This window comes from Lagenorhynchus albirostris, chromosome 12 (assembly GCF_949774975.1).
Source record: "Lagenorhynchus albirostris chromosome 12, mLagAlb1.1, whole genome shotgun sequence".
Lineage (NCBI taxonomy): Eukaryota > Metazoa > Chordata > Mammalia > Artiodactyla > Delphinidae > Lagenorhynchus > Lagenorhynchus albirostris.
Genome location: NC_083106.1, coordinates 61,112,478 through 61,140,088, shown reverse-complemented (window position 1 = coordinate 61,140,088; position 27,611 = coordinate 61,112,478).

Below are 27,611 nucleotides of genomic sequence, written 5' to 3'. Positions count from 1 at the left end.
CTCACTGCAGCTCCACACTAGGGCGAAGGCTGCTGGCAGTAAGGATAGCATACAGGTGTGGGGAACAGAGCTAGCTAGATTCTAGCATGGCCCCTGAACAGGGTGAGGGCAGCCATTACTTGTGTTCATGGGGGTGCAGCAGATCAGAAGCAGCCCAGAAAACTGACTGGTATGCCAGGACTTCCCCAGCATGTGCCCCTCCCCATACTAGGTGCTTGCTCCAGGCCCTCTTGTGCTGCTCCCCTCAGGTGAGAAAGTGCGAATGCTGAGAACAGGGAGACAACACACTTAGAGGGAGTGGACCCAGCTCAGACCTGACCCTCAGGGCTTCTGCTCCAGCAACTTGGGACCTGACTCTACCCTCAACAGAGTGGTGTTGGCTACTGAGCAGAAAGAAAGACCCAGGTCACACCTGGCTCTGGCACTAAATCCTTCATCTCCAACCCCACCTCCCACCAAGGTGATAGCTGCCAGCACACCCTGGGGGAAGATGTGATGCTCACTTCAGATACAGCCATTCCACAAAAGCCACTGGACACATGCAGATTGTATATGGATGCTCCCACACAAGGACACCCCTTCAAGATGGACAGGTAACTGTTTCACTTAATTTCAAAGAGACAGAGAAAGTTAAGCAAATGAGAAAACAGAAAAATATGTTTCAAGTGAAAGAACAAGAAACAAAAGAAAAACAGAAAAAACTAAAACCTGAGATAAATAATTTACCAGATAAGGAGTTCCAAGCATTAGTAGTACGAATGCTAACTGAACAGGGAAAAGAATAGATGAACACAGTGAGTATTTTAAGAAACTAGAAAATATAAAAGAGAACCAGTCAGAACTGAAGAAAACAATAACTGAAATAAAAAACAAACTAGAAGCAATTAACAAGCAATGAGGTGATACAGAAGAGCACATAATATGGAAGATGAAATAATAGAAATCAGCCAATCAGAATAGCAAAAAGAAAAACAAATTAAAAAATGAGAACAGTTTAAGGGACCTCTGGAGTAACATCAAGTACACTAACATTTGCATTATAGGGACCCCAGAAAAAGGAGAGAGAGACAAAGTGATCAAAAATGTATTTAATAAAATTATGGCTGAAAATTTCCTGAACCTGAAGAAGGAAACAGATATCCAGGTACAGGATGCACAGAGAGCCCCATACAAGATGAATCCAAATAGATCCATATCAAGACATGTTGTAATTAAAATGGCAAAAGTTAAAGAGAGAATTCTAAAGGCAGCAACGGAAAAACAAAGAACCACGTAACCTTCAGAAATCTGCAGGCCAGAAGGGAGTGGCATGATATATTTAAAGTGCTAAAAGGGAAAAACCTATAAAATAGGATACTTTACCCAGCAAGATTATCATTCAGAATTGAAGTAAAGATAAATAACTTCTCAAACAAAAACTTAAAAGAGTTCATCAATACTAAACAGCCCCTAAAAAAGTTAAAGGGTTTTCTCTAAGTGGAAAAGAAAATACAATAAGAAGTAAGAATCTATGGGAATGGAAAAATCCCACTAATAAAGGCAAATATGTAGTGAAGGCTGTGGATCAACCACTTAAATAAGCAAGAATGAATATTAAAAGACAAAACATTGTAAATCAATAATAATTACAATAAACAGTTAAGGGATAAACATGAAGGTGTAAAATGCAACATCAAAAACAAATGTGGGGCAGTGAAGTAAAAACTGTATACCTTTTAGAATGTGTTTGAACTTAAATGACTACCTTTTAAAAACAAGTAGATATAGTCATAGGGCAACATATATGAATCACATTGTAACCACATATCAAAAATCTACAATAGATACACAAAAACAAGAGAAAAGGATCACAAGCTTACCACTAAAGAAAAGCATCAAACCACAAGGGAAGAATCTAAAAGAAGAAGAAAAGAACAGAGAACTACAAAAACATCCTGAAAACAAGTAAGAAAATGGCAGAAAGTCTGTACCTACCAATAATTTCTTTAAATGTCAATGTACTAAATGCCCCAATCAAAAGATGTCGGGTGGCTGACTGGATTAAAAAAAAGCAAGACCCATCTGTTTTTCTGCTTACAAAAGACTCATTTTGGAGCTAAAACACACCAGAATGAAAGTGAGAGGATGGAAAAAGATGTTTCATGCCAGTAGAAATGACCAGAAAGCTGCGGTAGCAATGTTCATATCAGACAAAACAGACTTTAAAACAAAGTCTGTAAAGAAAGACAAAGAAGGGCATTCTATAATGATAAAGAGACCAATATGAAAAGAGGATATAAAATTCATTAACACATATGCACCTAATAGAGGAGCACTTAAATATATAAAGAAAATATTAACAGACATAGTGGGAGAAATTGAAAATAAATTACAATACAATAATAGGAGACTTTAACACACATTTACATCAATGGACAGATCATCTAGACAAAAAAATCAATAAGGAAACAGTAGTCTTAAATAACATATTAGACCAGTTGGACTTCACTGATAAGTATAGGACATTTCACCCTAAAACAGCAGAATACACATTTTTTTCAAGTGCACATATATCATTCTCCAGGATAGATCACATGCTAGGCCACAAAATAAGTTTCAATAAATTTAAGAGGATAGAAATTCTAACAAGCATTTTTACAACCACAAAAGCTGAAACTAGAAATCAATTACAAGATGAAAAATGGGAAAAACGCAAACACATGGAGATTAAACAACATGCTATTTAAAAAAAAATTGTCAATGGATAAATCAAAGAAGAAATTAGAAAATACCTCAAGACAAATGAGAACACAACTTCTAAAATCTGTGTGACAGAAAAAGCAGTTCTAAGAGGGAAGTTTATAGTGATACAGGCCTACCTCAAGAAAAAAAAAAAAATCTCAAAGAAACAACCTAATCCTTCATCTAAAGGAATTAGGAAGGAAAAGAAAAATGAACAAAGCCCAAAATCAGCAGAAAGAAGGAAATAATAAAGATCAGAGAGAAACTAAATAAAATACATATCAAAAAATTATAGAACAGATCAATGAAACCAAGAGATTTTTTTGAAAAGATAAACAAAATTGATAAGACTTTAGCCAGATTCATCAAGAAAAAAAGAGAGGGCCCAAATAAACAAAATAAGAAATTAAAGAGGAGAAATAACAACCAATATCACAGAGATAAAAAATATCGTAGGAGAATACTTCAAAGAGTTATATGTCAATAGTTTGGACAACCTAGAAGAAATAGACAAACTTCTAGAAACACACAATCCTCCAAGACTGAATCAGGAAGAAATAGACCATCTGAACAGACAAATCATTTGAATCAGTAATCAAAAAGTTCCCAGAAAACAACAGTCCAGGACCAGACAGCTTAACAGGAGTATTCCATCAAGCATATACAAGAGCTAATAACTACACTTCTCAAACTATTCCAAAAAATTGAAGAGAACAGAACACTCACACATTCATCTTATGAAGCTACCATTACCCTGATATCAAAACCAGACAAAAACACTACTAAAAAAGAAAATCACAGGCCAATATCTCTGATGAATATAAATGCAACAAAATAATAGCAAACTGAGTTCAACAATATATAAAAAGCATCATAAACCATGATTGAGTGGGATGTATTCCAGGGATGCAAGCATGGTTCAATATTCACAAATCAATCACTACATAAAAGAAAGGAAGGATAAAAAATCACATGATCATTTCAATAGACATGGAAAAAACATCTGACAAAATTCAACATCCATTCGTGATTAAAAAAACTCTCAAAGTTGGTATAAAGAGAACACATTGCAATGTAATAAAGACCATTTATGACAAACCCACAACTAACATCATTCTCAATGATGAAAAGCTGAAAGGTTTTCCTCTAAAATCAGGAAAAAGACAAGGATGTACAGTCTCACCACTCCTATTTAATACAATATTGGTAGTCCTAGCCTAGTGATCAGACAAGAAAAATAAAAGGCATCCAAATTAGAAGGGAAGAATAAAACTGTCATTATTTGCAGATGACATGTTACTATATATAGAAAATCCTAAAGTTTCCACCAAAACACTATTGAAATTAATAAATGAATTCAGTAAAGTTGCTGGATACAAGATTAATATACAGAAATCTGTTGCTTTTCTATACATTAATAATGAAGTATCAGAAAGACAAAGATAACAATCACATTTAAAAATCACATCAAAAAGAATAAAGTACCTAGGGGTAAAATTAACCAGGGACTTCCCTGGTGGTGCAGTGGTTAAGAATCCACCTGCCAATGCAGGGGACACAGGTTCAATCCCTGTTCCGGGAAGATCCTACATGCCGCGAAGCAACTAACCCCATGCGCCACAACTACTGAGCCTGTGCTCTAGAGCCCGTGAGCCACAACTACTGAGTCCATGCACCACAACTATTGAAGCCTGCGTGCCTAGAGCCTGTGATCCGCAACAAGAGAAGCCACTGCAATGAGAAGCCTGAGCACCGCAATGAAGAGTAGCCCCTACTTGCTGCAACTAGAGAAAGCCCATGTGCAGCAACGAAGACCCAACACAGCCAAATAAATAAATAAAATTAAATTGACCAAGGAGGTGAAAGACATACACTCTGAAAACTATAAAATGTTAATGAGGGACACTGAAGATGACAAAGAACTAGAAAGATATCCTGTTAACATGGATTGGAATAATTAATATTCTTAAAATATACATATCACCCAAAGCAATCTATAGATTTATTGCAATTCCTATTAAAATATCCATGACATTTTTCACAGAACTACAAGTAATGCTAAAATTTATGTGGATCCACAGAAGACCCTGAATAGCCAAATCAACTTTACAAAACAAAATGAAGCTGGAGGTATCACGCTCCTTGCTTTCAGACAACACTACAAAGTTACATTAATTAAAATAGAATGGTGCTGGCACAAAAAACAGACACATAGATCAGCAGAACAGAATAGAGAGCCCAGAAATAAACCCACACTCTTATGGTCAATTTATCTTCAACAAAGGAGGTAAGAAAATACAATGAAGAAAAGAGAGTCTCTTCAATAAATGGTGTTGGAAAAACTAAACAGCTACATGTAAAATAATTAAATTATAATATTTTATCACGATATACAAAAATAAACTCTAAAAAAAAGACCAAATGTAAGCCCCAAAATCATAAAACTCCTAGAAGAAAACATAGGCAAACCACTCTTTGACATAAATTGTAGCAATTTGGATCTGTCTCCTAAGGCAAAGGATACAAAAGCAAAAATAAACAAATGGGATCTAATTAAACTTAAAAGCTTTTGTACAGCAAAGGAAACCATCGAAAAAATGGAAAAAAAAAGCCTACTGAATATAGGAGAAAATATTTACAAACAATATATTCAACAAGGGGTTATTATCCAAAATATATATTAAATAGCTCATACAACTCACTATAAAAGTATCCTATCATAAAATGGGCAGAAGACATGAACAGACATTTTTCCAAAGAAGATAGATGGCCTACAGGCACATGAAAAAATGCTCAACATCGCTAATCATCAGAAAAGTGCAAATCAAAACCACAGTAAGATATTACCTCACACTTGTCAGAATGGCTATCATTAAAAAGACCACAAATAAGAGATGATGGTGAGAATATGGAGAAAAGGAAACCCTAGTACACTGTTGATGGGAATGTAAATTGGTGCCGTCACTATGGAAAACAGTATGGCAAGTCCTCAAAAAACTAAAAATGGAACCACTATATTATCTTGTAATTCCACTGCTGGATACATAGCCAAAGAATACAAAAACACTAATTTGAAAAGATACATGCACTCCAATGTTCACAGCAGAATTATTTATAATAGCTAAGATATGGAAGCAACTTAAGTGACCATCAACAGATGAATGAATAAAGAAGCTCTGGTGTGTGTGTGTAATATCCCACACACACAATAGGATATTACTCAGCCATAAAAAGAATGAAATTTTACCATGTGCAACAACATGGATGGACCTGGAGGGTATCATGCTTAGAGAAATGAGTCACACAAAAACAATATACTGTACCTTATCTATGTGGAATCTAAAAAATTAAACAAACAAATGAATATAACAAAACAGAAGCAGACTCACTATAGCAAATAAACTAGTGGTTACCAGTGGAGAGAGGGAAGGGGGAAGGGCATGACAGGCATAGGGATTAAGAGATACAAACTTCTACATACAAAATAAATAAGCTATAAGTATATATTGCACACACAGGGAATATAGTCAATATTTTATAACATTTACATGGAGTAGAATCTATAAAAATACTGAATCACTACATTGTACAGCTGAAACTAATACTAAATTTAAATCAACTCTACTTCAATTTAAAATATATAAAAGTTAAAGGTAAAAAAATAAAGTTTTAAAAAAAGACATCTTCATGAACTTAGAGTACACAGAGATTTGTTAAATTGGACCCCAAGGCAGAAAATCTTGATAACCTGTATTATATTAAGAATTTCAGTTATAAAAAACACATTTAGGAGCATGAGAAAATGATTTACAAATAAGGGAATATTTTCCCAAAACATATATTCAACAAAAGACTATATAAAGAACCCCTATCAATAAGAAAAAGGCAGACAATCCAATAGAAAAATTGGCAAAAGAACATTAATAGACACTTAATAAAAGAGGATATTCAAATGGTTAATATGTATGTCGAATGGTACCAAACTTTGTTAATTATCAGGCAAATTCTAATTAGACCACAATGGAAAACCATTATGTACCCATCAGAATGGCTAAAATAAAGAAGACAAAAGTAGTAAGTAATGTCAAAAATATGGAATAATCAGAAACCCAAGACACAAATGGTGGGAGAGTAAATTTGTAAAAAACTTTGGAAACTAATTTGGTTGTACTATTAAAACTAAACATATATATGCTATAATTTACCATTTGTACCTTTAGAATATATCCAACGGAAATAAATATATTCCCCCCAAACATCTAATCTAATTACCATAGCAAAAAATATTTATATGCCCCAAATTGAAAACTGCTCAACTGTACAACAGTAGAATAGGTAAATAAATTGTATAAACACTATACAGCACTGAGAATGAATGAATTACAACTACATACAACAATATGGATGAAGCTAACAAAAATAATGTTTAGAAGAAGAAGCCAGATGCCAAAGAACATATACTTAGGATTCTACTTACATAAAGTACATAAACAGACAAAACTGGGCTGCTGTTAGCACCTACAACACTTCTGTACAGTCAAAAGACACCACTTCCTCTAGGCTGATGAGGGCATATGGCTTGGTTGGTGGACAGGGTTGAATTTCATGGCCTGACAAAGCTCCTCACTGGCAATCCTTGACGTTCTGCAACTTCCTCCAAGGTCCTACCCGTTAGAAACTACTCTGTGAGAAGGAATACTGTTTCCTTTGCCCTATAAATATCATTAATCTCTTCTCTACTCTTTCACACTATCATCTTAAAACCAAAAAGATACTTCACATTGGCAGATAAAATAATCGATAACAATCAATGAGAACTTTTGATGGCACAGTGCAACCAGAGAGCTGTTATCCCCCAAAGCAGGATGTTATAGGTGGAGGAGGAGGGGATAAATCATGAGAACCCTGAATCTTAGGAGCCAAGAAAGCAGATGACCATAAAGAATAGGAAGCAAAAATAATTACAGAATAGGTGAATGCATCACTGAAATTTAGGATTTGAATATTTACATCAACCTCCTCTCCAACTGATCTATGAGGAAGATTCAGCAACCAACCCAGAGGAGAAAAGAAGCAGAAGAAAGACTACTTACTCTGTGTGGTGACAACTACTGAGTACAAACAAACATCACCCCATCTAACAATGAGTAAATACAAAGGAAAGAGCAAAAAATAATAAGTGATTGCTTTTCTTTCCCCCCCAAGAGCACAGGACGACAATTTCTTAGACAAAACTAAATGTTAAATTATCCCTGCATGCTTGATCCAGTTTCAATTCCCCAATAGTGCTTTTCATAATGTCAACAGGAAAATGGTAAAAGTATTTCAGACAGAATTTTGGTTAAGAAAAGTGCAAAAATAAAAATAGCATTATAAACAGCATCTTGGCAGGATCTTGCCAAGGGTGTGGCAAATCAGAATTCTCCTGCTATTCTGTGCTTTGGCATCCCTTCTGCCTGCCAGTCTTCTCCCCAGAAGAGGTGAGATGGCTCAATGAAATTTCACACATTTATATCATCCAGGTTAAGGTACAGAACACCACACGCTTTTTCTAGCAACTGCGTGGCATTTATTTTGCCAAAGGGAATGGAGAGAGGTCTATGTTACACACCTGATCCCCCTCTACGTTTTCAGGTGTAGCAGAATCTCCACAGGGAACAATGGAAAATTCAAATTAAGGTAAATGAAAGAGGGCTTAATAAAGGGACTATGTATTCAAGTGTGGGTAGGGTTTATGAAACCCATGAGGGATGGTGTAGTCCCTGGTGCTGGGGAACGTTGAGGGCCAGTCCTGTGTTGGCACTGGATGAGCAGAGTAAATGCCTGGGAGTAAGTCCACAGAGGTGGGACCATCTGTGCTACAGATTCATTCCTGGTAAGAGGGAGGACCTCCTGACAATCCAGGACAAGAGGTTTATGGTTATGGAAACGAAGTTTCCTTATTGCTAATGAGTAGATGAAATGATGCTGTTTATAATGGATTTGCACATGAAATTATGTTTTTATGGCTCACACAAGGTGGTTTGTTAAAAGTATAACTAAATAATTCAATTTAGTGTTTAGAAGGGAGACATAGGAGAGAGAGTTCCCCTCAAACAGTGCCTGAGAAATGCAGTTTTCCATTGGAATCCCCTGCTGTTGTCAGAGTCCTGTTGATTGGGACATGGGTGTGGGGGGATGGGGACTGGATTGGGAGGATGGGGATGGGGATGTGGGTGTGGGGGCGACTGGGGACATGGGTAATAAGTGACTGCTTTTATCTAAAGCAGATTTTAAGAATATACAGCCTCTATAAGAGGAACGGAATAGATGAAGAAAAAATTAAATAGATGAAAATAGATAAGAAGAGTGTGTACAAGGGAATTAAGTGCAACAAGATCCCTGTTAACAATAGCAAGAGTAAAATTAATCCCATACAACTGTGGATCAATTCAGTTGACCAGTTTTTCATGTATGTAGAGAAAAAGAGCAAAATAATGAGTGTGATAAGAGAAGCTGATACAATTGGAGGACAGAAAACAGTGAGATAGATGTTGTAGTCAATTTTCTTATTGTTTACAACCATATGCTTCCTGCCCTGTAAGAAGATGGTACATTTCTATCCAATTCAACGTGGCTTTCAGTGCCTCCCTGCAGGGAGAGTATGCTTCTCTACTTTTAGATCTGGTCATGGATTGCTTAGGCCAAGAAAACATGATGGAGGTAGTAGCATTTCAATTCCAAGAAGAATTTTTAGGAAGCATTGCTTGTTTCTATGATCTCCCGTGATTTTCCCTCTGCCACAAGACAGGCAAACTCCTAAATGGAGCTGCTCTGTCAGCTTTGATCACAGAATAAAAAATTGGTAAAGAGTAACAAAAGTGACATATAATATAAGCTAGATATAAATGCCTGTTGATGCTTATTGTATAAGTTACTGAGGCTGGGGGCCTTTTTTTAAAAAAAAAAAAAACATGTTAAAGCCAATACAAAAATAAACATCATTTTGGAAGTAAGATCTGGAGTAATTTCAATAGGAAAAATAGACAAGTATATAATAAAACATTTCCTCAAGAAAGAACTGGGAATGCAAGTTTGAAAGATTCAATCTTTCTAGATAAAATCATTTAATGGAAACACTTGCTATTAGAGACCTGAGGAGAAGTTTTTAAATGCATAGATAGAAGAATTTTACATACATCCAAGCAGAAAAACAGATAGCTTACCTAAAAGAATAAAATCAGAATTGGTATTAACCTCTCTTCCACAAGACCATATGCAAGAAAAGCATAATCCATTGGGATTTTGAGGAAATTGGGTGGTGACATAATATTCATGGGTATGTTGATATTGATAAGTGAGTCTACAGAAAGGTGCTAACATATTAGTGGCACTTCACAAGCTGTTTTATTGCAAATGTCAAAAACACTACATGAACTAGAAAGAATGACATTCATTGGTTCTCAGAATTCTGTTGATCAACCCAGTTTTAGAATGGGCACAACAGTGGGGCTCAGAAACAAATGGAACCCAGGAATAGAACCCTACAGGGCTCTCATTTCTCTCTGCCTCTCTCCGTGTGTCACCTTCTTTTCCATGTGAAAGAAGTTGTGTCTCATTATGAATAAAAAATTCACAGCTTTGAAAGCCTGGTAAAAACTCCTAAAATCAATTTTAAAAAAGAGAGAAAGAGGTAAAATTTACTGTTTTAAATCATTACAAAACAAAATTTAACATTTAAAACATTTCCATAGGAGAGGCTCTCCAATGGTAAAATAATATAATAATATCTGAGTTAAGAATTTCAATCATATCCTTAGTGGCAGAGACAAAGATTAGAGACAGGGACTGGTAATAAAAATTTACTAAACTCCTTGAATAAACAGGAAAAAACACAGGACAGAGAGAGGGGAAAAAAAAACCAAACATAATCCATACAAAATAAGTTTGGGAAATTTTACCTGTTATTATTTTATTACTAAATGACAAATAAAAATATCCTGAGAATTTCATTCAAGAAAGAGAACAGTAACTTAAACTAAAAAATTGGAAATGAAGACTTAGTATGATAGAATCAGGAATAAATAGGAAAGATAAAATATTATAATTGACAAATAAATCAAAACTCTGATTTCTTGAAAAAGATGATGTTGAGAAACCACTGAGAAAATAGACAAGTGAAAAATACAATGCATTGCATATGAAAACAAGATAATCAGAGATGACAAAGAAGATATAAAAATTAAGAACACTCAATATTTTGTAAATATATAAATTTTTCTAAGGAATACTTTTCTAGGAAAATATAAAATATGAAGACAGATTCAAACAAATGTAGAGAACCTCAAAGAGACCAACAGTGATGGAAGAAATGAAAAAAAATTGTCGAACCCCACACCCACACAAAGCTAATCCTATACTTTTCCAGAATACACAAAAGGTGGAGCTCATTTTTATATAGGCAGTATAATCAAAATGAAACCTAAAAAAAAAGAAAATCCTTATATAATTCCTCAAAATAAATTCTAGGACTATAGATTTAACTCTACATTATAACAATTAAGAAAACACAAGAGAATAGATGAATAGTCATTAAATATTAAGATGACATGTACTTTGTAAACTAGACCTAATCAGATGAAAATATTAAGAAAGTATTTTACTGATTTTATTACATAAACATGAAAAAGAATTGGCAAGACTACAAAGTAAATAACTAACCAGGAAACACTTTGCAAAATATTTTTAGAGAAAATGTTTTCTTAGTATCTAAATTATTCTGGTAGATTAATCAGAAAACATGAATACCAAATTTTAAATGAAAAATTAGATTAGTATATAAATGGTAAACTCACAACAGAAAAATTAGAAATAACCAATGAAAAGTTGTTGGCAAAAGCTGGCAAAAGATCTAATATCTAGGATGGGAGAAAGCCCTTATAATGTACTTTCTCACACACTCTTGTATAAAGAGAGTATAAATTTGTAAAATTTTTCTAGAAGGAAATTTCATAATATGTGTAGAAATCCATAAGACCCTGCAAAACATTTGCCCTAGCAATAAAATTTTAGGAATTTATCCTAAGAATATGAGCTGAGATGGACATTAAGCTTTATGTATATGTGTTTTTTCAAAAAATATTTTTAAAAATAATGGTGAAATTGGAACAAATCAAAATGTCCATTAATAGGAGTCTAGTCAAAATTATGAGACACCACATGATAGAATATATTTAGCCTGTAGTATCAATAATAAAAATGTTTATTCACATGAAAACTCTGTATTTTTAAATTTTCATGTTTCCAAAACAGAATGCCTTTCTCTAAATAAAACATTGAAAATTTATTTATAGTAAAAAAAAAAAAATAACCACTATTAACATTTGATAAAATACTAGGAATAAACCTAAGAAGCAAAAGACCTATACTTTGAAAACTATAAGATGCTGATGAACGACATCGAAGATGACACAAACAGATGAAGAGATATACCATGTTCATAGATTGGAAGAATCAATATTGTCAAAATGACTATACTCCCCAAGGTAATCTAAAGATTCAATTCAATCCCTATCAAATTAGCAGTGGCAGTTTTTGCAGACCTAGAACAAAAAACATCTCAAACTTTGTAGGGAGACACAAAAGACCCTGAATTTTCAAAGAATCTGGAGAAAAATGAAGCTGGAGGAATCAGGCTCTCTGACTTCAGACTATACTTAAAGCTACATTAATCAAGACAGTATGGTACTAGCACAAAAACAGAAATATAGATCAATGGAACAGGATAGAAAGCCCAGAGATAAACCCACGCACATATGGTCACCTTATCTTTGATAAAGGAGGCAAGAATATAAAATGAAGTAAAGACAGCCTCTTCAATAAGTGGTGCTGGGATAACTGGACAGCTACATGTAAAAGAATGAAATTAAAACATTCTTTAACACCATATACAAAAATAAACTCAAAATGGATTAAAGACCTAAATGTAAGACTGGATACTACAAAACTCTTAGAGAAAAACATAGGTAGAACACCCTTTGACATAAATCGCAGCAATATGTTTTTGGATCTATCTCCCAGAATAACAAAAAAAAAATAAACAAATGGGACCTAGTTAAACTTAAAAGCTTTTGCACAGCAAAGGAAACTATAAAAAAATGAAGACAACCCACAGAATGGGAGAATATATTTTCAAATGATGTAACTGACAAGGGATTAATCACCAAAAATATACAAACAGCTCATGCAACTCAATATTAAAAAAAAAACTCAATCAAAAAATGGGCAGATGATCTAAATAGACATTTCTCCACAGAAGACAAACAGGTGGGCAAAAAGCACATGAAAAGATACTCAACATTTCTAAATATTAGTGAAATGCAAATCAAAACTACATTGAGCTATCACCTCACACCAAAAAGTCTATAAACAATAAATGCTGGAGAGGGTGTGGAGAAAAGGGAACCCTCCTACACTGTTGGTGGGAATGTAATTTGGTACAGCCACTGTGGAAAACAATATGGAGGTTCCTTAAAAAAATAAAAATAGAACTATCATATGATCCAGCAATCCCACTCCTGGGTATATATCCAGAGGAAACCATAATTTGAAAAGATACATGCACCCCAATGTTAATTGCAGCACTATTTACAATAACCAAGACATGGAAGCAACCTAAATGTCCATCAACAGAGGAATGGATAAAGAAGATGTGGTATATATATACAATGGAATATTACTCAGCCATAAAAAAGAATGAAATAATGCCATTTGCAGCAACATAGATGGATGTAGAGATCATTGTATTAAGTGAAGTAAGTCAGACAGAGAAAGACAAATATCATATGATATCACTTATATGTGGAACCTAAAAAAAATGATACAAATGAACTTATTTACAAAAGAGAAATAGACTCACAGACTTTGAAAATAAACTTATGGTTACCAAAGAGGAAAGGTGGGGGGAGAATAAATTAGGAGGTTGGATTAACATATACATTCTACTATATATGAAATAGATAACCAACAAGGACCTTCAGTAAAGCACAGGAAACTCTACTCACTACTCTGTAATAACCAAGGGGTAAAGAATCTGAAAAAGAATACATATATATATATAATTAAATCACTTTGCTGTACACCTGAAACACAACATTGTAAATCAACTATGATCCAATATAAAATAACAATTAAAAAAAACATTTGATATGTAACCTCTCTGATTTTTATGTGAATATTTACATAACATTAGATGATAATAGTCATTCCACAAAGACTATTGTAAGCAAAGGATTAGCTTAAAAAATATATTTGTGTATATAAAGATGTAGCCTAGATGATATACTTTAACACTAGGTATCCCCCTGTGTTAAGTGGGAATAATGAAACTACCACAAGGCAGGTAGGTATTAGGAAGAAATCTACTTTTTCTTCCACCTTTGAAATATATTAATGAACTCATATATACACATCACAGAGTAAAAGCAAACCTAATAAAAGTATAAAAAAGAAATCTTACCAGTATTCTTTATATGCCATGGAATTAAAGCCCCAGATACATAAAAGAAAAATATTATGTTAAATTCCATCTTCTTGCCTAAGGGGAGGACCAGATTGTGTTTTATTCTATCCCCAAGACTGAGGAAGCAGCAAAGTTTCCAACCTAAACCCAAATTAACAGCCTGTGGTTTCTGAGATAAATTATCCCCAAAGGGCACCAGGTATCCCAAACCAGGAAACCAGGGGCACTCTTAGGCTTTAGGTAATATAAAGTTAGATCTATGCAAATATGTGGTCATTTGTGAGAAGGAAGCACCACAAACCCCTTTCCCAGGGGCACTTAGTCCTGGAAACACAGGGCTGTGAGGAGCCTGGGGGAAACTGAGGCACAAGCTGTTTCTAGCAGCCGTATTTTAACTAGCTGTTCTAGCCACACAAAACTCCACATTATTTCTAAGAGCAGACATACCAGTCCTGGCCTGGCCCACATCCAATGTGGGTAACTGCATTCTGTCCTCTTTCAGGCCTCCCTGGCACTTTCAATTAGCCATAATTTATATTCTTCCCAGTTTACAATTGAAACTGCCTCATATTGCAGCTGTGGGGTTACAGAGAGATGGCAGCTAAATTAACAGACAACTGGTGCATTATTGCTGTTTTTCAGTTCTCTTTTGCCTTACATTTCTATGGAGTGCTAAAGGTCAGGGAATGTTAGTTCCATTTTATAAGAAACAACACTGAAGCTCCAAAGTAACCTAATATTTACATCTATAACGAGTTGGATTACGAATTAAAAAATAAATTCCCACTTGGTAAATGCCTATACCTTAGAACTGAAATAAAGGAAATAACAAATCTTTTCTAAAAGAGAACAAATCACTTCAATATAAATAGAGGTATAGTGTGCTTCTTTCTTCTGCTTCTTTCTTAAAAATATTTATTAAGTTTCCACTTGTACTGAGTACTGTTCCAGGTGTTGAAGTCCTGGATGTAAACAGTGGATGGCATTTCTCAGATCCTTAAAATGCACCAATCCCTGTTTAACTCATTTGATATTCACAAGAGCTTTATGAGGTATAATGTTACTCCTATCTTACATGTGAGAAACTGAGGCAAAGCAAGCATTAATAACTTTCCAGAGGATAGCAGTTACAATCAAAGCTTCAAACCTCAGCCATTTGATGCCAATAACTGTGTTCTCCGTCACTATAATCATCTCTCCCATGCACAGAACAGTCCTGGGCTTTAGTATTACATAGAGGAAGATGAACAATAAACAATAAGCAAGAGAACTCTCTGCGAGACATCAAATACAAGTGCTGTGAAGAGAATTAAAATATTCTGTCTAGGTAGAGTAATGAATTATTACTTTAGGTTATCTGGTAAGAAGGCTTTTCTATTTAAGCTGGGAGATCTGGAACATAAAAAGGAGCCAGCTATGTTAATATGAAGGAAACAGTATTTGAAATAGAAGAGCTGGTGCCAGGACCCTAAGATGGGAACAGACTTGGCATGTTTGAGGAATCAGAATCAGCCCAGAATGGCTGGAGCACAAAGGCTAGAGGAGAGAGGGTAGATTTTGGTTGGAGACAGACAAGCACATGATTACCAAGGACTTAGTGTAAATGTGTTTAGCTTTTGTCTTATGTGTAATGGGGGCCTTTGGAAGGTTTTAAATAGATAAATGACATTCTGTTTTAAAAGATTACTCTGAAGGGAGGATCTATTTAAGGGGTGGGCAAGAGTGGAAGAAAAGACAAACGATTCAAGGCCCCAGGTAAGAGATGACTATTACTTCGACTAGGGTGCATTTGGAGATTAGGGGGAAAAAAAAAAAAAAGAGGATGGATTTAGAATATGTTTTTGTTGATTTTGCTGATGAATATTGGAGGGGATCAGGTAAGGAAAACAGAAGAATCAAATCAAAAAATTATCTTTACTTAGGTAAACCTAAGTCTCCATTTCATCAAAGGACTTTGGTGGTTTCTTCTGAGAATTCTTAGTCGGACCAAAAAGACAATTAAATGAGACAAATTTTACTTCCTTAATTTCATTAACCAAGTCAGTAGACCTTTATATTTAATTCTTTGTATTTATTTTAAGAAATGACTTAAGGTACCTATGAGCACTGTTAGCCTTGTTTAAATTATTTACCTATTTGTCTAAAATTTATGATTTTACAAAACTGCCTAGAAATCTGTTCATTTAAGATCATTACCTATTATCTTCACAAAGTGTTATTCAGAAGAGGGTCTTGAACATGTTATTTTGGTGAACAACACACAAAGTTAAATACAAATAAGATACCCACTTACTGCAACTGAATAGAACATCAAATTATCATGCTGAGTTTCTTTCTTTTTTATATTAAGGTATGAGAGGATCCATCATGGCCCTTAAATTGTGTCAATTGTGTGAATAAAAGATATCTAACATATTTTAAAGTGAATGTATTTGACAGAAAACTTTTTAAATAATGATTTTGGAAAAATTGAAAGTATTTCCCATAAATATTTACTTAGTGGGACTTGAGATAACATTAATATATTTGATTACTAAAACTTAAATTTTGGAGAGATTGTATGTTTTCTTTCTTTTTCTAATATACAACGTGTCCTCATAGGTTTGAGGTGGTATTTTGACAGACTTTCTGTCTGCAGGCCCCTTTCCTGTACAGTTTCACAGATAAAAAACCTGATCTCAAATGGTGTTGATTAATGTTGGGTGGTGAAGAAATTAGAGGGAGGAAGGAGACATGGGCGTACAATGGTAGAACATTTGTAGTATGAGATAGCTATAGATGATCTATGGTTAACCTCTCATTTTTTGTCACTCTTTTCTGGGCTCCAAACTTATTAGAAGAGTGTTTCCACCTAGATATTCTGCAGGATGACCCAGCCTGGCTAAAGCTGCAAATAATTTATTTTACTTAAATATTTAAATGCTCTTGCATTTCCTAGCCCAGTTAATAAAATTGTCATTCACTGAGTTCTCCAAGCTCCTATGTTTAGAGCTGTCCCTAGAAATTTTATAACTCTACACTCAATCTTTTGCCAAGTCTGGTTAAGTTTACCTATCAAATATCTCTCCAGTTTCTCCCCTACCCTCCTTTACTATCACCACCTGCCTTAAGTTCTTCCTTCCTCCCACTGCAGTCGTTCTCTAACCCTCCCCTTGTGGCCCTACCTCACTCTAACCCACCATCTTTGCTGATACCAGTTATCTTTCAAAAACAAATTTGATTATGTTTTTAAAATATTGACCTTTCTCCTTATCACTCTCAAATTAAATGTACACATCTTCATGTGGTAACATCCCTTTACTAAATGGCCTTACTCAATTTTACCACCATGTTCCATCTTTCAATATTTCCTGGCAGAATCCTAACCATGTCCCAAAGAATTCGTCTATACCACACCTCTTTCACATTCCTGGACTTTTAATACATTGGCTCAGCTTTCTTGAATAACTTCTGCTGTCTTCTCGCTTGAATATATTTATCACAAAGCTGCATTTTCACTTGTTTCCTATATGAAAATCTTCTCTTTAAGGGTCTTAAAAGTATAAGCAAAGATTATAAAGAAAAAACTCAGGAATCACAGCTCCTCCAGATCTCCCTCTCTCAAGAGGTTTTGTTTTGTTTTTGTTTTTCCCTTTCAATTCATGCCTAACATTTCTCAGATTTCTGGTTGGAGTAGCAGCTCATAGCACTATGAACTCTGATTTCTCCATATCTTTTATAACAAGTTCAATTTTTTAAAGAAATTTTATTAGGGCATTAAGATTGTAATTTCTGACTCAGTAAATCTGGGTTTAGGGAAATGCATCTGTTTTTTCTTTGCTATTAGAGTTGAGAACGAAAGTGCAAAAGCATAAAAATTTAGGCATAGAAACTGGAACCCTTGCTTTGCTCTCATTAAATCATAGTCACTAATGCTCACGGCTTGCCCAAAGCCTCTTTCCACGCCTTTGAAGCCTCTTTGTCCCAAATGTTGTCTAGGAGATCTCATTTCTAAGGCACATCTCTTCCACCCCCATTCCTTTTTTATCCTAAGGCCTCTTTACAATCCCAAATCCTTCACTGTTTTTTTTTTCCCCCTCTAGGGACAAGTTTAAAGCATGAAACTTCTGGAGAGGAATGAGTCCTAAATGGATGTTCACATTCCCTAATATGAGTACACCAGACACTACAGACAGTCTGGTATTGTCTCCTTCTGCTTGATAAAAGGTAAAGGTTATTTCTTATTTTTTTTCATTGAAATTTGGGTATCAGAATTTATGATAAACACTAAGGATATTGCAATATCTAAACGACAGGACAAATGCAGATAGATGACAGATTGTTTTTTAGTCTAATGGCCTAAAATATGCAGAGCACAAGCTTTTAATTTTTAGTGTAATTAATTGCTTCACTATAATTGCTGTTATAATTGCTTGTCATCTCAGTTTTTTTGTCCTAATATGGATATTTTTTTCCTTCTCTGCAATCTTTCACTTGAGGGAGATTAGAATCCGACAAACATACTGCAAACAATACACTAAAATTATGTGGGTATGGAATCATAACATATATACGGAAACTCCTTTTGAAAACTATATAATACTGTTATCATTTAATCTAGACCTTTTATTTTTACTCATGAAGGAATCAAATCTGGGAGATCAAATGACTTTCTGAAGACTACACAAAGACCTGTTCTCTTAGTTCCTAGGAATCTTGACTCTGAGTCCAGTGCCCTTTCCATCATATCCAACAACTTTAATATTTTTTAAAGTCTTAGTAAAAATCTTCTGTGTTTCAATAGGTTCTTTTTTCTTCTGCAAGCTTCCAAAGCCCTCTCCTTGAACTTACCTAGAGTATGGAAAAGTTCATCTGAGGTGACATACTGGGAATGACCTAGAACAGATCTCATCATCTAAATCTGACTTGCCTTTGTAACTATTAGCTCTTCTCGGGGTTTGATGGGTACTGACATATAAAAGCTAAGCAAGAAGGGAGATGAGACCTGAGATGCTAGTAATTACATAGGGCTGTGAATATACCAAGATTTGTTTCTTTTTAATTTTTCCTAAAGAATGTCATGTTCCTAGAAGAAGGGTCAGGTCCTGAAGGGGCTATCAATGTCATCCCAACCAAGGTCTTTTCAGATACGATGACTCTCCTCTGCACAAGTTTGGGCTGTCCAATTACTCTTGAGTGTGCTGTCCATGGTGCTGAGAAACCAGCGCTAAATATAGCCCTGCTACAAATTCCTGTCACTTCTGGCGAAATGGTTAGGCAGAGCAGCACCTGACTGTGCTTCAGAGCTTTGCAGTTACCTAGAGGCAGCTATGAAAGGCCTGCAACCATTTCAAAAATGTAACAGCTCAAAAAGGCAGCTTTGAGAAAAATCTTTTTTACGACCACAACTGAAGTTAAAATTAAAAATTCATATCACCAGGAGAAACAGATTTAAATTTATTTGTAACTATTCTGCTTTTCCTAAAATAATACTCCTTATATGTTTTTAAAAATTAAAGCAAGAGCTTTGGTTGTTGTGCTGCTAGTTACATTTTCCTCCAAAAGTTAAAGTAGTGTAGTGTGATATAGTGTAATTGTCAACCAAAAGAATAAAATTTTCCAGAGAAAATTAGGTACAATTCACCCTGTGGATATAGGAACACTAGATAGGCATTACATCTCAGCTTTAAACGATCAAGCAGGAGAAGTCAGACAAAGAAAGATGAAGTACCTTTCCTGTTATGTTATTATAAATTGCATGGTATGAATTATTGTGTATTTACAAGACACCCTCTACCTACAGCCCCTACATGTAAAAATATCTCCTCATTCAGCTGCCACACACACTAAAATGAATATTCATAGGCGATATGCTGCTGTACTTAATTACCCCAAATGGCCTTGGATGCTTCCCTGTCCATTTCTCTGGGGTGGGGACCCTGTATTCTAATTGGAAGCATTCTCTGTGATGCACATAGTATCAGGAGTTCGAACTGCAGTTGTGCCCTCTCATCCCTCTCATATAGACATTGATAACATTTTTATTGCCATTCAAGCTTCCTGACCTTGGTCTCTGCTAGTGGCATGTGATGTCCCCCCAAAAGTCTCTGCAATGTGAAGTTATGTGCCTAGAGGAGATTTGAGTCTCCATCTCATATATTTTTTTTTTCTTTTGCGGTACGCGGGCCTCTCACTGTTGTGGCCTCTCCCGTTGCGGAGCAACAGGCTCCGGACGCGCAGGCTCAGCGGTCATGGCTCACGGGCCCAGCCGCTCCGCGTGGTTCTTCCCGGACCGGGGCACGAACCCGTGTCCCCTGCATCGGCAGGCGGACTCTCAACCACTGCGCCACCAGGGAAGCCCCATCTCATATTTTTTTGCAATTGCTTTTCACTTTACTCAGAGTGGGAGATTGTCCTAATATGATTTCCTAACAGGTAGTTCTAAAACAAACCTTTGGGTACTCCAACATAATCATCATGCCCAATCTCTTTCTCTGCATTTTGAACTGTCCAGAACATGAAGGCAAAAAAGTGGGTGAACGCAGGGCCACCAAAAGCCCCAACAATCATAAATGTTACTGCAAACTAGGTGTTCAAAGGCCCTATCTAACTGTACTACTTGTCAACTATTGAACTTCTTCTCTGTGAACACTTCTTTCTACACTTTTCTCCACTTCCTGATGCTTTGGGCATTGCTGATACTCCCTAGGAGATGGCTCTATCTTTACTGTAGGGACTGTTGATGACATTACTTTTCTCATCAGTCTCATCATCCTTGTTATTTCTCAACTGTCACCATCCCTGTTGCTGAGCATTTCCCTATTAGAGTTACAAACATTTTATTAGGCACTAGTGACTTCCTCATTACTTAATCCTGTTTAACTCCCTTTCTTCAGAAAGCACTCTCTCACTTTGGCTCTATGACACCACACCACACTACTCTTTTCTTCCACTGCTACACATATCCTTGAAGGTTAGTGTTTCTTAGCCTTCTGTACCTGGTTTTCTTCTCTTATCACTCTACATTGCCTAAGTGGTTTTGTCTATTCTCAGATCTTCAGTTATCCCTTGTGTACTAATGACCTACTCCTACCATTTTCCAAAATTCTTATCCCAAATAGCCAACTACCTTTTCAACATTTCTACCTAAGTATCTTGCTGGATACTCTAATCAACATATCCAAAATTGAACCTATCACCTCACCCTGAACACACACACACACACACACACACACACACACACCTCTTTACTGTCATCTTTATGTTTACTCTCAAAGAGTAAAACCAACATCCATGGTTATCCACATCAAACTTCTGGCAGCCTTCTTTTACCACATTTCCCACCGACACTCATATACAGAAGCTCATTATTTTTGTCCATTCTAGCTTCTAAATAACTACGGGAATTTTCACTCCTCTTCACCTTCAACCACAAACTCAGAGCAGCTACCACTAGCTCTTATCTGAATTGCTGCAACAGCTTTGCTTCCATCGATGCCCAGTGCTACCTTCCCTCACCTCTTCTTCACAAAGAAGCCATCATAATTTTAAAGCATATTTTATTATATTGATGCTTTTACTTAAGCCCTTGAGTGGTTTTTCATTGTCATTAGGATGAAAACCAAGTCTGCCAGTTCTGACCCTTGACTGTATCTCCAACCTTTCTCCTGACTCTTTGCTATCTCCCTTTGTTCCACGTTCCAATGATATTGGCTCTTTAAAAATTTATTGAATAGGCTATATTCTCTCTAGACTTCTGATCTTCACCTGCTCTCCTTCCTATTCTTCTCTTTATGTAGCTAACTTGTATTTATCATTCAGCTTTCAGTTTAAAAGTCATTTTCTCTGACAAAGCATTAGCATAGCTCCCTCATTCTCTCCAAATACTCAGATGCTTTGCTCTCCCTACTTCTGGTGCATTTCTATATCATTTAGTTATGATCACTCTTTTCCTTTATCTTATCTCCAATGTCTAGCACAGTGCTTGGCACGGATGGGCAATTACTGTCCATTGGAAGAACAAAAGAATGAATAAAATTACAAAGTGGTTTTTTCCCCATTGAGTTAATGTATATTGTTCCATCTATAACATAATGCTGCCCTACATGCTGAATATATACTCATGCATATGTTTATTATCTGCAGAAAAGCAGATGAGGAAAGAACTGAAGGTATGTTTGGGAGAAATAGGGGATGGAAAGTGGTTTCCAGCCAGCTGCAGTTCTTCAAGGCTTCAAGGCAATTAAAATTCAGAAAATTCAATAAGTAGCTTTGGATTTTTTTTAATCATGAAAAAAGCTGTTTATTTAGTTTGAACTTCTGATTTTTGCCTTTCAGCATTTTGGGAATACTTATTTGAGAGTAGTTAAGGAATTAAAAAGACCAGACCTCTGCAGATTTCATATGAATCCTTGCTAAAAAAATAAAAATCAAAGAAAACTTTCATGTTTTTTAAAAATTAATCTCAATAGAAAAGAGATAAGTTATAAAGGACATCTTGGGCATACTCCAAACACAAAATTATTTCTATCTGGGTTCAGAATCAACAGTATGACATTTTATAGAGATCAGAAAACTTATGTTGCTAATTATAATGTACTTACATAAAGATTAAAGAGACTTTGCATTACTTTTACACATATCTGCAAGAAAGGATCTGGAGAGTTTGGGAGATAAACAAGGGAGTAGGAATTTTAACAACAAATCTATCTATAGAATTTAGTATGTAAATTATCTAAAATTTTTTGTTTGACTTTTATTGTACATGTGTAATAAATACTATCTATATAATATATATATTCAAATTTTTGTGCACTGGTTGACATAATAAACACATGATATATAACAAGTTATCATGTCAACTTATAACAATAAGTTGACATGATAAACACATGGTCTTTTGTTCTACTAGGTTGTAATGTTGTTTCCCTAGCTGACAATAAGAAGGCAAGAATTTTTTTTCCAAGCATATAAATAGGCATTTTAAGAAAACACTCCTTGTGTGTGTCTGCCTACCTCTCTCTCTCTCTCTCTCTCTCTCTCTCTCCCTTGTTGTCTGTGTGTAAAGTCTATGACAGTTTAGCTCACGTCTGGTGTGGAGATCCTACACAGAACTAAACAGAGTTAGCTTAGTTTAGGGATCAAGATACCATTTGTCTCATGGTGTTCCTATAATGCCCTAATGCTATCCAGAGCTCTGCTCCTTCTCAAGTTCCACCAAATAAGCTATATTTACAGGCATTTATGTATACTGAAAACTTCACATAAGGTTTTTGGAAAATGGTGAATTTACACGGGGTTCCGGTTTTTCACCACTTTGCTTCCTTCCCTTCACCTTTCCCCAAACCCCTGTTTTTCCCTAGTGAAGGTAAGTTCTACCATCGCTTTTGTTTCCTGCTTTGTACTAATCTACATCCTCCCTTGCTTCTCAGGGTCTTCTCTCCTCCCTCCCCCATAAGAGGCTTATCAAGAAAGTTCCCAAAACAAAAACTATTCTCTCACTAAAAGCATTGTTCTTAGCTTCCTAAAAATAGCAAAACCAATAAAAATGTTATCTTTTTAACTAATGACAAGTTTATTAGTTGATACTTTCTACCATTTTAAATAATGTAATAAAGTTATGCTGACTTGTAAGAATAACAATTTGTGGGGAGAAAAGTAGTACTAATTGTCTTTCAATGGTAATGGAAACAATATAATTAACCAATCTAAAATTTCAAAATCTAAAATAAACTTAATTTTGTATTTTACAGTGGGGAATTATACTTTGATATACAGTTGTTAGCATCTTATTTTCTAAAGAATGTTAGCTGATAAATGAACATTTGGATGGCTGATCACATTTGTGCGTGATTGGCATGCATATTGTATGAAAATTACAATTACTTAAGAGTAATTACTCTAAGTAATACTTCATTGACTATTTAAGGATCTACTTATGTCTAAATATCTAATAGTTTCCTTTTTATTACTTTAAAAATGAATACTACTTTACCTTCTTAGAGTAGTAATTCAGAATTATCATCACTTTACTGAATACATTAGATAAGCTTGAGATGAAAACAATCTACTGAATTCATGATTCATAACAACTAGGGAAGAAAATCCTCATGAATACAACACAGTAGATTATGGAAACAAATTAAGGGCAGAAAATTTAGTTCTAATATTTGTATTAAGTATTGATCACAACATTTGAATTTATTTCAATTCTGCCTTATTTGAAAAAGATTATTAATTTATATAGGATCCTTTTCATTTTTAATGTCCCCACCCCCTTTTTTTCACTACCATCTCTTCTCTAGTAAAAGGGAAAATTAAAGAAGAAATTTGACAAAATCAGAATATGTTATGTTACATTTTGGCAACTTAAAATGTTAGCTATTGACCTTTGAAACTCTTTGACCTAGCTGTTGAGAGAGTCTTTTATATGAGAGGGCTGGTAAATCATCATTTCAATCAATAAATCTTCATTGAGGTTGTGTTGTTGCCCAAGAGTTGATAAGCCCAGTTACTGTCCTTTAGATCCTAACAAGCTGTTCAGGTCTGCAAGACAATGCTATTCTTTTAGGACTTCCTAGCATAAAGCAGATGATATAAAATTACTATCATTAAATTGAATAAAAAGGTGACGCTATTACTCCTAGTCATAAAAATAATCTTGGAACAATTTGGAGTAAGTTAAACCTCAAATTATTGCTCCTATGTGCTTTGAGTCCCAGTGTGAGGCTTTGTTGGTAGAGATGAAAGAATCTTACCTTGTGAGTCACTTAGAATGGCCAGGAAAGATGGCAGATGCTGTAAGAATGATCAGAGGTATATACCTAAAATAAATTGATGAGACTACTTACATTATTCAGTAAATATTTAATGACAAGATCTTGACCTGTATTATTTAAAATGTTTTTTTCAATTTCACAGGCACCACTTGTTCTTCATAGTTATAAGAGGTATATTAAAGAACCAAAGATCATAGACCATTTACTCATAGACATTTTTCCAGATTCCAGTCATTCTGTTTTTTATGGCCCAGTAATGAAAAATTAAATACTGACTTTTTTGATATTTAAGGATGAAAGCAAAAAATATATATATAAATGATGGCAATACCAGAATCACTTCAAATTGTTTGATTCAGTAAAGATTCTTACATACATGCAAAACAGTTGCATGCAACTTACATTCTCTGTGTTAAAATATATCTGTTTTTTATATGTTCTACCCATAAACTGAATCTGTTTTCTTCACTGGAAGACCTGAGTTATAAATATTAATGTAAAATAAAATCCACTTAAAAATATATGCATTCTGTATAATGGGAATAAACAGATTTTTTTTTCTCCCTCACAACTCATGGTGATTTTGTCCTTTGATAGTTTACTATAAGAGCAACCAAGATTAGTAAGGACCCATATTAGTTGAGTAGTAATTCTTCCTTTTTCTTTTTACCTATGGTTTATAAGGAGAGGTTGATGAAGCAAAAATGTGGATTGGTCATTCATCTCTTCCTGTGTTTACTTCTCATTGGTTGCTCTAGTCTCTTTCATGAGAAACCACCGACCGGTTGGTTTAAAGTAAAAAATTAAATCTTCTATCTAGTTTAAAATCTGGACTAATACTATTAAACTATCCTTCAGATAATCTCTCAGGTTACTTCTCCACTTCCTCACCTAAGTAGGGCGATGGGCTTTGCGTTTGTGGGGACAAAGCCCCTGGCCTCATGCCAGCCCTGAGCTGTGCATTGGCTGGCATCTGCTGATTATGAGGTAAATCCTATGTCTGTCTTTACATGTCCTTAGCCTCTAATGCTTAAGCTCATGACTATTAACCTTTGTTCTACTCTCAGATCTAGAAACAGTCTTAGAGGGAGTCTGATGAGCCTGACCTACCTAAGGATTTGTTTGTGAATTAACCAGAGATCTGCATGTGACTATCATTGATCTTAGAGTGGTCTCCTCTGTTTGCTCCTTGCACTTCCACAGAGATTCTAGCAAGTCTTTCATTTGTGTCTACTTCTGTAATAAGGGGAATAAGTATTCCTCTGGAGAAATAAAACACAATTGCTTTCCCCTGCTGGACAGTGCAGTACCACCAAGGTTACATTAATGTGTCTGTTGCCAGATCACTGATCCTAGGCTCCTCAGAGTTCCAAATGAGTAGGGTCCTAACTATTGTGTTTCATCCTAACATAAATGCCACTTTCTAAAAAAACACCCAGAAGAAAAAAATCAGGACACCATCTGTAGTCATGTCCATAACCTCTGCTTCTAATCCACTCCTCCTCTAAGTTCCCCAGATTCAGAGAAAAACCTGGCTTCCCTATTTGCTTTTTCTATTTGGACTTGTATGGTTTAACCCACATATCCTAGCTCTTGATATGCTAAAGAGAGAGAGAAAGAAATTTGACAATCTTTACCTCATGACAATATCCTAGCTCTCAAGGTTATTGACTTGCTTCCAAATAATGTTTTTAGATGTCAGAAATTGAATATTTTTCTTTGATTCCTTCTGTAAAAAGTCCTAATCTTTTTCAGGCAGAAGGACAGAGTTGGGCAAAGAGGATGTCATAACAAAGAAAAGTTTCAAAAGTTAAATGGAAAAGCACACAAATAACCTTAGACTATCACACTTATTACAGACTTTTCTCTGTGCTTCTAAAATTAGACAATGGATAAAAAAATGTATGTAAAATTCAAAGGACAACATCCTTTTAGGAATATATTCCAGAGTCGGAAAACATATATAGACACTGATAAAATTTAAAGCATAAAAAATTAAACATATTTCTATGGTAAAAATAATGGTCAAAAATTAACAGCTTTTTGGAGAAAATACTCAATATAGTTATAAAATCATTGATACCCATAACTTTTTTGATATAATTTTAACATCTTTATTGGAGTATAACTGCTTTACAATGGTGTATTAGTTTCTGCTGTATAACAACATGAATCAGCTATATGTACACGTACATCCCCATGTCTCCTCCCTCTTGTGTCTCCCTCCCACCCCCCCATCCCACCCCTCTAGGTGGTCAAAAAGCATGGAACTGATCTCCCTGTGCTACGTGGCTGCTTTCCACTATCTATTTCACATTTGGTAGTGTATATATGTCCACGCCACTCTCTCACTTCATCCCAGCTTACCCTTACCCTTCCTCGTGTCCTCAAGTCCATTCTCTATGTCTGCATCTTTATTCCTGTCCTGTCCCTGGGTTCATCAGAACCATTTTTTTTTAGATTCCATATGCATGTGTTAGCATATGGTATTTGTTTTCTCATTCTGACTTACTTCACTCTGTATGACAGACTCTAGGTCCATCCACCTCACTACAGATAACTCAATTTCGTTTCTTTTTATGGCTGAGTAATATTCCATTGTATATATATGTGCCACATCTTCTTTATCCATA